Here is a 15,020-nt window from a genome sequence, read left to right as displayed (position 1 = left end):
AATATAAATAATATTATTAAGAAATAATTTTATTAAAGAACTAGAGGAATCAAATATCTCTTGGTGTAAATTTTTCCTCTTGTTTTATACTCAAATTTTTTTTATATCCAAAAAATTTACACGTTAAAATATTTAATATTTTTTTATATTTGATAAATTCCTGATTAAAATCCATATATACTAGTTAATATAAAAATAAAATAAAATTAATTATATAAAAAAAGTATATATATATATATATATATAATGGAAGGATGGAATCTATCTAAATGATTTGTAAAGAGTGTGAGAAGATATACGTCATTTTCTTAGATGGTTATTGGTCTTTTTGGTTTCGTTGTTAAGAATATTAGCAAGAATTTTGAATATGGGCACCAAAAAGAGTATTTTTTTTGTTTAATTAATCATTATAATGAATTATTTGCACGTTTTATTATTAAAGTTATCATCAAATTAAATATTAATGGTTTTGATTTAATTGAATTATTAACCCATTTTATTATTGAAATTATAATCGAATTATATATTAAATTAGTTTATAATTATTTTAAATTTCGTTTGTTTTTAAATATGGATTTTTTTTTAATTTAGATAAAATATTGATTATCAAAATTTAGAAATAATATCGATTTTTTCTTTTCAGATAAAAATAATTATATGGTTAAACATTAAATTCATTAAAAAAACACATATTCTGAATAAATTTCTATATAATAAAAATAATTACGTAAATATATGTATAATTTTGAAATTTTCAAGTTACTCTCTCTTTAAACGAAAGCTATATTGTTAAACATGAGATTCCATTTATAAAGGAAACCCATATTCTTCACAATTTTGTTTTAGCTAATAAAACAAATAATTGTCAATATATATAAATATTCATATTTTTTTCTCATTATTTTTTAAAGGAAAAATATATTATTAATATATTAAATTTATTAAAAAAATATTTTTGATAACTATTTTTTATATAAAATATGTTACAATACTGACCTTCCTAGCCTTTTACAATGCCAAAATTATAGTGAACTCGGGAGGCTTCTCTCCAAGCTTTTTGAGCATAGGAATAAAATCTTAAATCAAAATAAATAATTTGTCTTTTTAGGTCCGATAGATCATTATTTGGTCTCAGCGGACGTTAACCATCATCATCATCATCATCATAAGGTAGTTCAATTGATTATTGTCATATTATAAAGTATTATGTAGACTATGAGATTCAACATTCAAATTCTTATTAGCTAATTTAATTTAAAAAAATGTAAATTGGTGATTAGGTAGAATGGTTGTTTTCGTACTCACCTAACTTCAAATCCCTTTAGATTGAGAGAAAAGTTGATTTCTTGAAAAGGAAAAACATTTTTTATATAAAGAAATAAATAATTATGATGACGAAAATGATTATTAACCTCACTAAGACCAATATGGTCTAGAAGACCTTAAAAAGTAAGAGATTAATTGAGACACTTTAATATTTTATTTCTATTCTAAAAGAAAGAAAAGTTGCATTCATAAATCGCTATAGTTTTATGACATAAATATGTGTTTTTTAATCATAATATTTTTAAAAAATAATTTAGTGTAAATTTATTTTCAATTCAAAATTATCAAACATTAAAAAAATTAATAATTAAAAAATTTAAACATTGATAAATCTGATACTTTTCAATATTTAATAAATTTCAATTTAAAATAAATTTTACACCAATTAACTCTTAATACAATAATCAAATAAGCAATTTTTTTATTGTAAAAGGCCACAAGGAAAAAAGTGTCGGAAGATCCTCATCTTGAAAACAAAAATATCACTAAATAAATTCCACTGGGCATTGGGTTCCAGTAGATGCATAAAGGGGCACCCAATAAGATACAACGATAAAATTCGTGAGTGTGGTCGGGAGGACTCAATAGCAGGGTAGAAGTTAAAGCCTTTTTCAAGGTGTCAAACGATCTTTGAGCTTGATCGTCCCACAAAAAAGGAACTCTTTTCTTCAATACGCGCATGAAATATTTCATGATTTTGGCATAGTTGACAACAAAATGGTGTAAGAAGTTTGCCTTCCCTTGCAAATTTTGGGGTTGGGCAATGGATTGAGAAGCGGGAATATAAATAATTATCTCAGACTTAATGGGATCAACCCATATCTCTTGTTTCAAGATGATTAAACCAATAAGATGCCTAGATTCGATAAAGAAAACACACTTGTGCAGATTCAGATGAATGTTATAGAAATGACACCTAAGAAAAATAGCTCGAACATGAGCTAGGTGATCAACAAGGTGTTTGGAATGAGTAGGAAGGTCATCCAAATATGCCTAGACAATCTGTCTAATACCATGAAATGCATAGTCCATGGCCCTCTAAAAAGTGGCCCCCACATTCTTAAGGCCAAAAGGAAGTTTGTGGTAGGCGAATGTGCCCCAAGGACAGATAAAGGCAATCGTATGCTGATCGGTTGGTTTACTATTGATCTTATTGTAGCCAGAGAAATCCATAAAGGAAAAATCTTGGCATCTAGCATAGTCGTTGATAATCTGGTCAATGAAAGGTGTGGAGCAATTATCTTTTGGACAAGCAATGTTCAAATCTCAGTAATAGACACATACGTTGATGGTTCTTTGTTTTTTATTGACGAGAACAACATTAAACACTCATTATATCATAGGAATGGGGTGTATGAAACCAGCTTTGAGTAATTTTTCAATTGATGTCTTGCTGGTAGCTGACTTGCGAGGGTGGATAGGTATGAGTCTTTTCTAGACAGGCTTGGAGTAAACATATGTCTTGATATCATGTTCAATGACAAATGGATCTATACCAGGAATTTCTTCATAAGACCAAGCAAAAACATTGTGAAATTCTTTAAAGAGGTAGGTGAAGCTAGCAATCTCCTTGGGAGTGCATTCGACTCCAATCTGGATGTTTTCCACGACACCTATTTTGATCGATATATCAATAAGAATTGCCTTGGACATGCTATCTAAGTCACCTTCCACATATAAATCATGAACATTCATAAAGGGGAAGGTACAATCTTAGGTCAATCAAATGACAAGATTTGTAAAGAATCCTTTGCTCAAGTTAGTTTGAAAAGAGACTGAGGCATGATGATGAAACTCATCCCAAGGTCACTCATCTAGAGACATGATTTCCATGATAGCCTCGTTAGAAGGAAATACAATATCAAGAAAATCAAAAGAGGGTGTTGTGATGGGAGAGTAGGCGGTACCATTAGCCTTAACCAAGGAATACTTAAACTTAGATGTCGATTGTGTAGCATGACAATCTATCTCTGCAGGTGACAGTGGCATTTGTTCTCCAAAAGAATCAATGGTGGAAGAGACTGGGAGGATCCAAGGATTTGTAGGGACATCAAATACAGTAAAGACCATTGAAATGGTTAGAGGAACCTTGGGAAACAAAAGAGGGAAGCAAAATAAGAGTGAGGAGCCCTTCAATAAGTTGGTACCAAAACTGACAATGGTGTCAAGAGAACCACCCACTAAAGTAACATTGTTAGTGACTAACTGTTGAAACTCAAGGGTGTAAAAGGATAACTTATCCAAATTCACAATTTTCCCCTAATGAGGGAAAGAGATAAGCTGGAAAAATGATGAGACAATGACTCTCATTTTATAAGTCCAACTACATCCCAAAAGAAGATTGTAATCGAGCGAGTGATCGATAAATTCAAAATCAATGGAAAACAATTTTCCCTCCTAGAGTGATGGGGAAACTAGCAAGATATCCTTTAGGTGTGAAAGTGTGGCCATCAAATTATTTCAAGGAATTTGATGGCAGGGAAAGAGTGGTTGAACCTAGGGTGAGCTAAGAGGAAGTGCATAGATTGACACATCTTCATCAATGACAGTGCGGTGAACAAATTTTCCTTCCGCATGAACCTGAACTTGGAACACAAATTGGTGGGAACAACGAGGTGCACTTTTATCCATGTCAAAAAAAACTAGGTTGTAATCCTAAGGGTCGACTGCACCTATAGTCGAAAGAAAATATTTCCATTATGCAGTACAACTTTGTAATACTTCGAGGGAAGATATGGTATAAGGCGCCTGCGCAAGGTCTTCTACAATATTGTAGTTTTGGGCAGCACGAGAAGACAGATTCTGTGTAGTATGACAAAATGTTCCTTTGGGGGGGGGGAATCATAGGGTTGACAATGAGCCTCTTCATGTGAAAATTGTTAAGTGGAGGCGAAGTAGAAGACGATGGGGTGTCCAAAATGTCTAGGAAAAGATTCCCATAGTTCTTGGCTCGAGTTTGTAAATCAACCACCTTAAAAGCATAAACAGTTTGTGATCATTCTGTAGAAGGAGGGGGATGAGAACCAATGTTTCCCCCATGCAGGTTTAGGGGTGAGTTTGAAACCAAATGTTTTTGTTACTGCTGCTGTAGTTTTGGGAAAGGGTTGTTAAGAAAAACAAGGGTCTTAGAGTCCTTTATGCAAGGAGATCAGTGCAGTCTTGTAGACAATGACATTTGTAGGTTAAATAATCCTCAACATAGATCTTGCAAGGAAACTTCGTAACTTTCTCTTTTCTATTATCGAAATTAGTAGTGGCAAGTGATTTTTAAGCTTAGGTGTTATGAGCAGGTGGTTTCTCCTCTTTTCTTATTCTTATTTTTCTTACCATTGGGTTATTGTGTAGATTGCATAGAGTTAATCGCAGCAATGGAAGGGGCAGTAGGGTGAGTCATTGTAGTTGAGGTGGGGGGCAACGATAATGGATAACTGAAAAAAATTTCCACTCAACTAGTTTATAGCAGTTTTGATGGTAGCGCCGACGAGACCATCAACATGCAGACCAAGTTGTTGAGTAGTGGGAGTATTCAATGTTCGAGGAGCATTGGGGATCAAGTCATAAAGCATTCTAGATTGTGAATAAATAAGATCTAGATGATGGTGACGTTGAATGATCTGGACTTCTTGAACAACTCCGAACATGGCAATGTCCTTCGCGATGGCAGTTAGAAGAGATTTGTAGAACCACTCAACTAATAAGTAGTCTGGAATATGGGCCTTTATCAACCTCCACCATTGTCTCCTTCATGAATATGATTGGAGATGTGGGTGGAGATGTTTAGGCGCAAGGTTGTCAAAAGGTCCATTCCAGTTTCATAATAGATTGGTAATTGGAAATGCTTTAAGAATTCCATGGAAAGGGTGTTGAAATTATTAATAAAAACTCATGGTAATTCAATATACCACTTGGTTGTGTTGTCATTCAGGTTGCAAAGAGAAGTGTCTGAGTTGGATATTATCATCAATCATTGAATTGTAAACACACCAAAGGTGGTATGTAGTGACATGTGTCATTGGGTCATCTCCCTGTTTTCCCTCAAACTTAGGAATGTCAATAGGATTTTGTGTAGGGTTGAAGGCCAAATTAAGTTGTGGTTGATGGGGTCATTTGTCAATTTGTACATATTTTTGATATCAAGAGTAGCTAAGAATGAAAAGAGAGTGGGTGCCCCTGAATTTGACCTAGGAAGCGTAGGATGACCTGAGGGACCATGAGGTCCTCTCATCAACGAGTTTCTATCAAGGTACATAGGTTGTGTAGGATAATAATTTCCTTGAGATGGAAGTGGGTCGTGTAAAGTGATGGATGTAAAGCATGCCACCGAATTGAGGAAGGCTACCAACGAATTGGTTTCCCCCATGATAAAAATTACCCTCAACAAGTGCAAAGAGTTGAGTTGGGAGGCCCCAATGAAATGAAGTGGGTCCAGGGAGTGGAACACCACCACTAGCCACATAAGATGGATTACGTATAGGACCGACACCAATGGGATAACCACTTATAGGAAAATAATCAATCAAAGATGGACCTTGTTGTACCACAACTTGCATGGGAGCAGGAATGCCCCCATTGGGCAGATAAGTAACAGAAACATTATCCCTTCCTTGTATTAGAGGGGGGGTTGAACTTAGCAAAGGGTTCCAACCAAAAGGATTTTTGAATGTTGGTGAACTAAAAACACTTGATGGGGTGAGGGTCGGAGGTCCAAGAGCCAACACAAAAGAAATTGGGATGGTGGGGGGAAGAAATTGTGGCACACCACCCAAAGTTGGCGTAGTTGGGGTTCTTGGATTAAACATAGGTTGAACAATAGGATAACCAATAAATAGAGTATAATTTGATATAGGTGGGTTATATGGCAGTGTAGGAAAGGTTTCCACCAAATACCATGATGCACTAGTAGTCATCAGGATGTTTAAAGGGGAAACTGGTGAATACATCATAGGTAAGGATGCTACCTGAATCAAGATAGGCCTAAGAGGATCTGTGAGTGGAGGATTATAAGGAGGTACTAGATCTTAAGTAAAAGGTTCCTTGGTAGAATATACTTTGGGTCAGTAAGGTGTGATTTAGGGTTTGAAACTAGAGACTGACCCCCCTAAGTAGAGGGGGAATCTAATTCACTCATAAATTCCTCCACGAGAAGTGGAGGAAGGCCTTGTAGTCATCGAGACTGGCAACGAGGTCTTGTAGCATCTACGATGAATAATATATATTTTTAAAAATTTTAATTAAGTGGTGTATATGTATAGTCTCAATAACAAAAAAGCACACAACTAAAGAGGAAAAAATTCTATGAGATCAACAAGCAGTGAAAATTTTTCTGATAGTCACAACTAGCTGGTGATGGAATACAGTGTCTAAGGGCTATAACAAGAAGTCATTTTGGAAAGAGACAATTATGATTGTTGCTGAGCTTTTCCCATACCTCGGTAAGAAGTGGCCAAGCACTCTCATGAAGATGAGTACCTTCCCAAAAAAGTAAAGATAGAGTAGGTTCATCTATCTCAAGTATCAGGGCATCCCACCTCAGTCACATTGTGTATGTTTCCCTTATATTATGGCCACTACTCTTTACCTCAAATCACAATCACTCTCAAGGGGTGCAGGTCACAATCATAGACAAAATATTGTGTGGACGGGATACCTTAGTCCCCGAATTAGCTCTGAAATTCCTAAAGGAATTCCAAGTACACAAAATGTCCATTGAAATGGACTGGAAGGTGGACTACCTTCTCATACAATCGGGTGTTTTCTTACGCTTAACTCTCTTTTTAGAAGAGTAGTTCTACTCAATGAGAGTGCAATAGGATTTTCACTCTTTAATGACTCTAGTTTAGTTTTGCAACCTTGGGAAGTTGACTTGCACAACATAACCCAAGACCCTAGCCTAAACTAAAATGTTTTGTCATGTGAAAAAGATTTTCTGATCAGTTTTATTACATGTAGTATCTAAAGTTAATTTCTTAATTTCTTCGAAAGGGTTTTGACGTATGAAATCGTGAGACTTGACTCAAACCATGCAGATATATGTGTTTTAAATTTCTTTCAATGAGAAGGTAATTCTACAAGGAGAGACTAATATTCTTTGTTTCTCAAAACAAACATCCTAATGCAGGTTTTAACACCTAAAAGTAGATGCAGACATTCAAACTCAATTTAAATGCTCACTATCAAACTGAAAAAATAAGATAAATGAATAGAAATATCTCTTTTTATTTTTCTTTCAATGATGCGTCAAAACTATCTTTTCAAAAGAAAATGATGGATGTAGCTAGAGAAATCAAAATTCCATGCAGTATAGACTCAAGGACTAACAGACAAGTAAATCACAAACAATGAAATCCACAGATATGGTGAAAAATAGAGGTTTTAGACAGTAGCGTATGTTTCCAGGCTAGAAAGAGTGGTAGTATCTAGGGTAACACATTGTGCACAAGATTTACCTACATTATAACGAACTAGAATGCACTAGGAACGTGCATTATAATGGATTTTATTAGAAAAAAGGAAATCCAAGTCAACGCAGAGACTAAGACCAGTTAAACTAGCATGCAAGTAGACAAATGACATGAATTCAACACTGACAAGACTAGAGATTCTCGATCTAGGAGATAATGAAACAAAATTGGGAAGTAATGTGCTCCCTAGTGGGGTCACCAATTCTTCTATAGGGATTTATACTCAGTTGGACAAACAAGAAACCCTCTAAGGTTTTCTTGGGAACCCGAGGTAGACATATCAAGGGATCTATTGTTCTACGGTCAGACCCCTTCAACAATGTAAACAATAGGCTGAAATTGATAGAGAAAGGGTGAAGAATAACTTGTTGATCTTTCTGCGTAGATTGGTCGAAGCAAATATTGTAGTTGGGAAGAGCTCGTAGCTAAATTCAAAGGCCCATCTTGCACACAAGGAGAAAAAACACAACCTTCACTAATAACTCTATCAATCCAAAAAATTCATAAATGAGAAATTATACATCATTGAATAAATCAATAAGATACCACCTTCCAAACCATCATTAGACAAGTACAAGATGCATAATAAATGAACAATATGTGGAATAAATCTTAGTAGATCTATATATTAAGTAAACAAAAGAAAGATTACAACCAATGGTAGTTTCAACATGACCTCCTCCAGCTCCTAGCTCTAAACACCCTCACACAAGTGAAATCTCAATAGCGTAACAATACAATAATTTCAATCCCTTTCTCAATGGCATAGCCTTCAATTTATAGGAAGAATTGAGGCTATGAATACTTTCAATCTTTCTTCATTGTAATTTGGGAAAAATCCATAGCGTGGATCATGTTTCCCTCAACTTTAAGGCTTTATCCCGCTTTATTGGCTTTGTTCAGATAGGAAACACCTATAGATGAGTTTGAGGCAATCCAATTCTATCTTTTTAGGGTTTACTTGAGTGAACTAGAGTGTCAGTGTCAGTTACCTCATGATTTTTGTTTGTGGTTGTGTGAAAGTCTGGTATCTCAAGTTTTATGAAGAGAATGCATTATTGGCTAGGGTAACACATTACTACAGTAAGACCTGTGTTATAGCACTCTATGCAAGAAGATAAGGTGTGTTATAGTCTCAAAAGGCCTGAATAAGAGTTGTATTTTGGACAAAAGCTTTATGATCTCCTCTGAGCTGGTGAGGAGGTGTTTTCATGGATAATAAAGTGGAAGTCTGAGTGGAAGCCTCTCCCTCATTTTCCAGTCATTAAGGTATACATATAAGTGTATTTAATTGTACTTATGTTGCACTATAAATGTGAATAATGTTGTTATGGGTTATAACAATGAATGTATCAACATTTCTTATGGAGGAATGCATTATTCCTAGTTATCTATAATGAGATGGATTCTACGAATATTCTCATGGTTGAGAGTGATTTTTAGATACCTGTGACTACTAACATTTTCCTAAGTGTAGGGTTAGTTACATAGTGTGTATGATTACTTGTTGAGTTCAATTTACTATCACTCTACGTGATTTCTATTGTTGATATGTTATGAATGTCATGGACAACTATTATTTATGAGCTGGTGAAATTTTGTGGTTGATGTTGTGTGTTGCATGTTATGTTAATGGATTTCATAAGTGCATGATTGATTGGTTTTCTTCTTTATTCATAGTTTAATAATGAATTAATGCATGATATATTAAGGCATCCAATGGTAATTTATTTAGATAGATTATGTGGAAGGATCTGGTGAATGTTGTAGTTGAAATCATAAAGTGTTGATAATCATGGATTAACTTGTTATAATTCCTATTAATAGGAAATTTCAAATCTTTGTGGGTGTTAAATGCCTATGGATAGCACTTGGATTGGTTGTTCCGGACATTGGGATGCATTACTGTGAATCTAGGAGTTTTGGCAAATCAAGCCCTTAGTAGAACCTTGGCTCTAAAATGCTGAAGAAACCCTTGAAATCTTCTAAGTCTAAATTATGTAGGAAACACACTTGTATCTGAGAGTATCCAGGTTAGATATAATTCAATTGATCTAGACATATTTGGGAATCTAGATATCCAAGAGGATTGTTGTTACAAAGTCGAGAGACAAATAGATACTGATAAGGCCAAATATATCCACTAGAAGGGTTAAGTTGAGGACATCTGAGGTGGGGCCCATGTTGGGGGCTCGAGGCATTGAAGTCGGATTTTGGTCTCAAGCCATATTTCATATGAAATCTAGAGTGAGACTAGTATTGGCTAAATCCAAGGAGGCTCATATTGACATGTCTATTTAGTAGATATCCAGGGGTGACGTATATGTCTTAAGGGTCAAATGCATTGATTAAACATGACATCAGATGTTGTGGGTGATTCATATGCATCTAAGGATATGGGGATATGAACATGTTTTTATGTGATAATCCTTGGGACACCTGAATTGCACCAAAACACATTAATGGGAATAATGGTTTATACACAAAAGGATAGACTTGTGGGGCCTATGGGCTAGGTGATGTGGTAGATACCACGTGGATTTAGCCATATCCACATTGGCACATGAGTGACGTGGAACCACCAGGGTGAGGTGGGGTTTCCATGTGGGTGCCACATGGTAGGTCCTTGCATATGTTGCAGGGATTAAATGACCAAACTTTGAATGGGTATAACTTTTGATCTAGATATCCGATCGAGATAAAAAAAAAATAATAATAATAATAAAATAAAAAATAAAAAATAAAAATTATCATCAGAAATCTCTTGAAAAGTTGGATGTGATGGTGTTATCCAATGTTAATTATGTTAACTTTGGGAAAGAAGGATTTTTACAATCCCATCTTCATAATGAAACCATGGAGGTCAGGTAAGTTAAAAGTAACACCTACCATTCATCCTGGATTAATCCAAGGGGGTTGAAGGGAGTGTTACAATGGTTACCACTTTCACCTACTTATTTGTCTTTAATGGATTTTATACCTGCAAAACTGCATGCACTATTCTCAAACATGGAATGAAGAAAACATTGATCACATTATATTATTATGAGGAAAATTCATCATGTGGACATGTGAGTTCCTCCACCAAATTTCCAATATATGTGATAGAACAATGATATACCATTCATAAATTTATTCCTAGATCTAATCCCTTAATTTCTTTTACATTCAAGAAAGGAAAATGGGAAAGTAGCTAGTGTACCTTGATCCTAAAGCTTGTTGGTAATCTTAATTGATGTTGGTGTAGAAGATCTTGCTCCCACTCCAAGCATATGTACCTTGCACATAAAACAAGAAACCTCAAATCTACCTTTCCAAGCAAATATATGATTAGAGAATTACTAGCTCTAACCTAAACTACTCAAGATAATTGAGATCCATTCAATATATATAATCAACAATATGAAACGAAGAAGAAATCATGAAATCAATATTAAGATCTTTAGAAGAGGAAACTCAAACTTTCTCAAAGTGATATCCTCGTGAATGAGCAAGTTTAGAAGCTTAAATAGGCCATCACTATGTGAATATAAGTAGCATCAAGGATCATTGCTTCTTGTGGACTAACAAAAGATGATGCACCACTCCTTTCCATTGTGCAAGGAGCAATAAAGCTACTAGTTTGGTTTCCCAAGGCCAAAAATTGATATCATAGCCTAGTAGGTGAATGCTTCTCTCAAATTTACAACTAAGGTGGAAATAAGGCTATAACATATAGGAACCTAAGATAACTAAAATAGATACACGAAGAGACAAGGGATCCATTTCAAAGGTAAATGCTTCATCTGATGATTGTTTCACAAGAATCTACATATGTATTCATATTAAGAGCTTGAGAGATATTCATATTATGATCTTAATCTGCACCAGGTGATCTTGTGTCTTGTAGAGAATGAAACAAAAATATATTGACTTTGTGACACATATGTAGAAAACAAAATTAACAACTTAATGAGAATCGTACCAAGTTCTCAAATTTTTAGAGGTTGCAAAAGATCATGTTTTTCATGTTGATTTTGAAAAGTGTTGATGCAACATCAACCCCTTTTTTAGCATATTTTTGACACTTCAAATTTTCTTATCTATTGAGTATGAGAATTTTTGTTAAATGTTGGTGTTTTTCATGCCAATTTTGAAAATTGTTAATGGCACATAAACCCTTTTTTTCGGCTTACCTTTGACACTTTAAATTTTCTTATGTACTAATTATGGATAATTTTTTTAAATGTTAGTGATTTTCATGTTGATTTTGAAAAGCATTGATGCAACATCAACATTTTTTTTGGGTGGTGGGTGGGGTGGGGATGCATATTTTTGACACTTTAAATATTCTTATGTCTTAATTATGTTCATTTTTTTTATAAATGTTGGTTATTTAACCATTTTTCAAGTTGTCATCTTCTTTTTTTTCTTTTCTTTCTTAAATGTTTGTTTTTAAGGGTTTTTCAAGTTTGTGTTTATTGTGTTTTTTTGCAATGTTTTTTGTAATGTAATATTCAATTTTTTTTGCAAAGGTTTAAAATAATAATAAAATTAATAATTTGAAGTTGGGAATTTTTATATTTCAATATACATAAAAAATGTCACTAAAAAAATAATAATTTTAAACACTGCACAAAAAATTACACATTTTGCATATAGTTATAAGTAAAAAAAATATAGATTTCAAGACCTTTTCATTAAAAATGACATGCCAATTAAAAGATCTTTATGGAAAAAAATAAAGAGAAAAAGTTGAAAAAATAGCAATTTTCATGATTTTTTTATGAATTTTATGTTCAAAGATGATAATATTTGAATTTTTCTTTCCAAAAATAATGATTCACTTAAATTTTTAAGTAAAAATATAAATATAAATAAATGATTAAAAATAAAAATAAAAAACATTTTTAACAATAAAAACCAAAATAACAAAATAGAAATAAATTGTTAAAACAATGAAATTAAAAACAAACTTTTAAAAAATAATAATAATAATAATAAATTTGAAAAAAAAAATTAAAACATTATAAACTAGTTAAAAACAATAATTATTTAAAAAATAGAAAAACAAATATTAATCAATTATCAAAATTTAAAATTAATTATATATATATATATATATATATATATATATATATAAACATTGTTTAAATAAAAAGATAAAACAATTGAAAAATAAATGAAATACAAAACAAAGTAGGAAAAAAAAAATCGACATAATTAAAATAAATAAATAACAAAAAACAAATTTAATAATAATAATAAAATTGTAAAAAAATATTAAAAAAAAAAAAAAAAAACCAATAACCAATGTCATAAACATCAACATTGGGATAAAATCAGAAAGAGATCCGAAAAATGAAAATATCATAAAAATTGGAAAAATATTGGTCGGCAAACATTAACAAAATGAAGATACCACAAAAATATTGGTAAAAACATCATTTTGGCCCAAAAAAAAATCATGATTTCGTGATTTTATAACAATAAAATGGGAACGTTTGCAACACTATTATACATATATATAAAATATAAATTAAGGGCCACCAAGAAGGAGGTTGGAGTCGGCTAGGGGTAATCCAAATATATGTGTGTTGTTGTTGTTGTTGTTGTTATTATTATTATTATTATTTTACAAAGTTCTATAATATTTTTATTTTTTAATATATTTTTATTTAATTATTTAACCTTTTTTTCCCAGCTTGCGGGTGACATCACTCTCCACAACGTACCCTCCTAGCACTCATGCTAACAAACCCATGAACATTGAGATGATACTATGGCGGCGTTCAAATGACATTCTAGCTAACAACCCTTTCAAGCATCCAAGCTTGATATTAAGGTGGCCACCTTGTAGCTGCAAAGAATTTACTACCTTAGCACACCTAGAGAGTCTTTCAATTGGATATGCAGTTATAAAACATGGCAGGGAAAGCTTTAGAGCATGCCTAATCCTCTTCTACAGGCAAAGCTTTTCCCTGTTCCAGAGCTAAGCCTAACATAGTTTGCAAGTCACTGCCATTGTCTCCATGTTTATTCCTTATCTGGCCTCCAATTTCATTCCTTTTGTTGAATGCATGCACCTTCCCTCTTGTCCCCACATGCTCATAATTTCCCTATGTTACTGGCATGCTCACTATTCCTCTCACCCGTGAGATCATTCACTCTACTATCTATAATTCCACCCCCTTTAGTTTGTCAGTTCATGAACGAGGATGCCCTCACCGTGGAGGCCAAGGTAGGGGCAGACCTTCACTCCCCCCATGGAATGGCATAGGAATTAGAAATTTTTATCCTAGTATTCCATGATGATACCGACGACAGGTTGTTGACCTTGAGGCTATCGAGCTTCGCTTCATGGATGATCACCCCTGGGCTCTGAGGAACGTCCTAGGTTGAGACCTGAGGGACCATGAGGAGAACATGCTTGTGATGGAGGCTCACATTCTCAACTTGGTTCACTTCAGAATGGATCTCAAGGTAGCTCTCAGTGACATGGCCAACTCCCCTAGCATCAACTTGTACCTATCATCTCTATTAGCATCGCCTTTGCCTTCGTTAGGTACAACTATTGATATACCATCCTAGTTAGCACCTCTTGATGCTGGCCCTCCATCCTCGTCAACGCCTCCTCCATAATATCTTCCATCTATGTCAGTTCCTCCTCCTAAGCGTCCACGAGTCTAAAATTATCTCAAACCTAATCAAATCTCTTAGCATGGGCATGGTGACTACTATGGCCCTGTGCCCATTGAGGAAGAGGAACCTGAGGTGAAGCAACTACCTTGAGTAGGTGTTCCAACTTTGTTTCCTTATAGTTTTGTCATTTTTCTGGTGTATAATGCCAATAGTTATGTGTTCTCTCTAATGCCAGTTTCTATGTTACATGTTCATCATTTGGCCATTGGACTCCAGCCAACTCTTTGACATTTTTTTGGTGTATTTTGGTCTCATGCCCTTTATGAACTCAAGGAAAAATACGAGGGTTTATGGCTTGAATACCACAATGATTAACTATTGTATATTTTCTATGATGATGATGATGGTTAACGTCCGTTGAGACCAGACATTGGTCTATCGGACCTAAAGAAACAAATTATTTATTTTGATTTAAGATTTTATTCCTATGCTCAAAAAGCTTGGGGACAAGCCTCCCGAGCTCACTATAATTTTGACATTGTAAAAGGCTAGGAAGGTCAGTATTGTAACAAAGATTGTGAAACTGAGATCTAATGTGGTTGTACGTGGGGC

This window comes from Pinus tabuliformis, chromosome 6 (genome assembly GCF_031772625.1).
Source record: "Pinus tabuliformis cultivar Carrire ecotype Pingquan chromosome 6, CPIR1, whole genome shotgun sequence".
In the NCBI taxonomy this organism is placed as follows: Eukaryota; Viridiplantae; Streptophyta; class Pinopsida; order Pinales; family Pinaceae; genus Pinus; species Pinus tabuliformis.
The sequence above is the reverse complement of the archived record's forward strand: the minus strand, read 5'-3'. Positions refer to the sequence as shown.